The sequence below is a fragment of the Crocodylus porosus genome, unplaced genomic scaffold (genome assembly GCF_001723895.1).
Source record: "Crocodylus porosus isolate Cpor-Errol unplaced genomic scaffold, CroPor_comp1, whole genome shotgun sequence".
In the NCBI taxonomy this organism is placed as follows: Eukaryota; Metazoa; Chordata; order Crocodylia; family Crocodylidae; genus Crocodylus; species Crocodylus porosus.
The window spans coordinates 22,181,009-22,184,762 of record NW_017728947.1 but is presented as its reverse complement, the minus strand read 5'-3'; the positions used below and the strand labels follow the sequence as shown (position 1 = coordinate 22,184,762).

General features: G+C 44.9%; 1 protein-coding gene across 2 annotated transcripts in view; it reads left to right on the top strand.

The window, feature by feature from the left end:
- ELP4 (elongator acetyltransferase complex subunit 4) overlaps positions 1-3,754 on the top strand; it is a 251,079-nt gene that overhangs the window by 156,817 nt on the left and 90,508 nt on the right. The window lies entirely within an intron of this gene.

Here is a 3,754-nt window from a genome sequence, read left to right as displayed (position 1 = left end):
ACTTCAAGGTTACATAAATGTGAGAGTGCCGCGCGGCAGTTACACAAAAAAAAGAGAAAATAATATAAAGTCTTTGCTAAAAACTATAAGACAGTTACACTTACCAGCTCAAAGAGTTCCATAATCTAGCAGTGGGAGAATATTGCATGAATTATTCTCTTAAATTATAGAACAGAAATGAAGGAAGAGGGTAAGAGGAGGAAAAGCATAATAAGAATATTAAGGTTACAGGGAGACCAGGAACCTAGGTGACAAAAGGGAGAATTTGCTGTGGTGTACAGAAAAAGGGAAGAAAGAAAAAAGAACAAATATAAGGAGAGGATTAGTGGAGAGAGGTGAGGGTGGAGGAGCTCACTGAATAAATTGGCTAAATTAAATAAAGGAATTGGAGGGCAGAGAGGCGGAGAGTGAGGGAGAGGAAGCTAATCATGCATTTGAGGAGTTAGGAAGCTCACTAAGTTACGTGGGGGAAGGTTGTGCAGCCTTCTAAAGAGATGATTTACTAAAATAGTCAAGGGTAAGTTTTGACTCCTCTATTTTTCTTAAGAGAAAGACGGTAATTTTAATTATCAGCACAAGAAGTATGCAACACTTTAACCTCCTACAATATTTAGTGCTACAGTATTTCCTAAGTATGGCAGTTCGTTTCAGATGCCCTACTCTTGTAGATTTCTCAGACTTTAAGAAGCATTGCAGTCCAATCTTGGTGATTTTAAATTCATTTATTGCTTCTACTGGGATTTAAACAGTTCCTAGGAAGCAATTATTATCTTAGTACAAGTGCATGAGATGCTACCTGTCAATGAGTACTTGGGGAATCCTTAATATGCAGATCACTGACCTGATAAACTGTAACAGCTCCAAGGGAGTTGTTATGGTCTGTCACATCAATGAGTACTTAGGGACTCTTTAATATGTGGATTATTGGGACAGTAAGAACGGCTGCAGTCCATTGTGTCAGTGCAGCTGTTTCACATGAGCACTAAGATAGTATACTAAACAGCCTTACAAAATGTAATTGAAAAGCACTGACTGTGCTTATACAGTAACCACAATTTTAAATGAAACAAGAATCTTTTTTCAGTATGCTTTTGCCAAAACAGCAAATGAAGGCTCTAATCAACATCCTAGACTTACTGCCTGTGAAGATTCTGCGAAAAGAATAGCCATTTTAAGTTCATTTGGAGGTATGCCAGAAAGAACTCAAACATCTCTCTGCCTGTCTTATTTTTCTTGTCACCCTCTCTGCAACTTCAGAACTGGGAAAACAAACACCTAGAAACTTGTTCCTGAACCAACCTTTTATTTGTTAATTTTTTTACATGGAAAATATATTGACACCTAAATATTCTCTTGGTAAGTCACAGATCAGATTCAACAGTTAGAACTGTGTTTTAAGAAATTTGTAACATAAAAGCTAGATGAATTTTAGCTGTGATATTTCTGTTACATTATCCTCTAATCTTGTTTTATTTTGTATTATTCACATTTTTCTGCTTTAAAATAAAGAGCAGTATTGGTAGAACTGTACTGAGGCTGCCAGCTGGCATTCTCAGATAGAAGCATGAAGTTGGGTTCTTTGTACTATTCTCAAAAGGGTCAGAAATTCGATTCAGATACTGTGCCAGACATGCTGCATATTTTTCCCTCAAATTTTCTATTAATGCATCAGTATAAATGGCTCTTTCCGACTGCAAGGGAGGATTCTTACACGAGATAGCCTTACTGATTGATGGTGTTAACAATTTGTTTTTTTCTGTGTATTTTGTGGAAATATAGTGAGCTTTCAGTCTCATTTTTCCTTTGGTTCTTTTTCTAAAAGAAGTAAGGTTGACCGTTTTTACTATTACTGCATGAAAAACAAAAATGAAAAGTCAGAATTACAATGAAATTATGGTGTCTTCTGTTTGGATGAGAGTTTTAAGTTCTGTAGTGCCAGCCAGATGGTCCCATTAACTCCTATTGCTCCAGAGAAGCACTTCAGCTATATTATTATAATTACTATTATTTTTCTAATGTATGTAAAACCATATTTCCTGTTGTAGACTGATAGAGCGAACAGTGACAGCCATCCAAAAGTCAGCCATCCTCTGTCTGTGAAATGAAAGTTTATTACAATGAATCAGTTCATCCTGGCCAAAGCAGAGTTAAAAATATTTGTCCAAACTTTAGAACATATGCATGTTGCAGGTACCTGACTAAGGCATGAAAAAACAAAATTCAGATGTGTGCCTTAAAATTCAGATTTTAGTAGGCACTTTCATCTAATCAGTTTACCAAACTGTAGTCACCTGGAGCAGTTCTTGCCTTTCGTACATGCTCCTGTTTGGGAAATGAAACTATAGAGATCTTCAAAGAATCTTTTGCTCTCTTTGAATCATTATTAAAACCAATATCTAGCATTAATTATCTAATGATTTGCACAAATGCAAATTAAGGGGTGACTGGCTAGGCTGCACTACTGCAGAAAAGGCCATAGTGTTTTTGGTGGACCTCAAAGCTAAATACAAGTCAACAGTGTACTTTTGTTCCAGAAGTTGAAAAAAGGCCACAGCATGCTGCAGGCATGCTCAACCCCGTGCTTGTAGGCCAGAACTGGCCTACAAAGCCATGTCATCTGGCCTGTAGAACTTGTAGGGCCTGAAAATTTGACATTGGGGGAGTGGTAGCAACATTAATTGCCACTTCCCTGCTAACAGATTTCCAGATCCGTGGGGAACCCAGTAGGCCAGATAGTATGGGCCCTGCACACTAGATCAGAAGCACAGGGATGGGGTGGCATGGGGCCCACTCCAGGTGCTGCCCCTCCTCCCACCCCCTATCTAGGGATCCAGCTCATGGACTGGCCCAATGCCACTCATCCAGCCTTCAGGGCTAAAAGGTTGAGAGCCATTGACATTCTGGTTTATACTAACAGAAGTGTTGCCTGTAAATCAAAGCTCAGTTAGGCTCCGGAGCAGCGAGAGACGCGCGGGTGAAGCCCGCTGCGCCCCCGCTCCCCCGAAGCCCCCCAGACACCCCCTCAGCAGCCGCAGAGCCCCCTGCCGACCCCCAGCACAGCCAGAGGTAAGCGGGCTCGTGGTAGGAAGGGGTTAACTCCTCACTCCCTGGGAGGAGGCCGCTGCCTGGAGCCAGGCCGAGTCAAGCCCCCACCCAGGCCCCTACTTGGCCCAGCCCCCCAGGGAGCCACGCAACCAGGCTGCGTAAACAGGCGCTCGAGTTAGCATGGAGTCCGCACAGGAGAGGGCGTGGGAGGGCACGAGACCCTGCCTGCGACCCCCCCAGAGTAGTCAGTCCCAGCCATAGCCAGCCTACCAGAAGCATGACACAGATGGGCACGCACCACACCCCGAGGGTCCCCTCGGGCTCTGCGGCCCCCCCATTGGGCACCTCAGAGACGGCCACCCAGACGGAGACCATGGTCCCGGGCTCCATCCAGACGGAGCCCCTGGCTCTTGGCTGCGGGGGCTGCCTGTCCCTTTTTCAGGCTCTTGGGCCCGGGAGCATGGCCACCTCCCCTTGTGGTGTCTGCTCCCTACTGGGGTCACTGGCGCGCCAGCTGGAGGAGCTCCAGGCCACAGTCCAGAGACTGCGTGCCATCAGGGACTGCGAGCAGGAGATAGACTCCTACTGCCAGGCCCTTCTCCCCCCGGGAACCGCAGGGTAGAGCACCATCTCCCTCCAGGACTAAGGAGGACTCTGGGACCTCCCGCTCTGCCCAGTCAGGGGCATGGACCAAGGTGGTCAAGGGCCC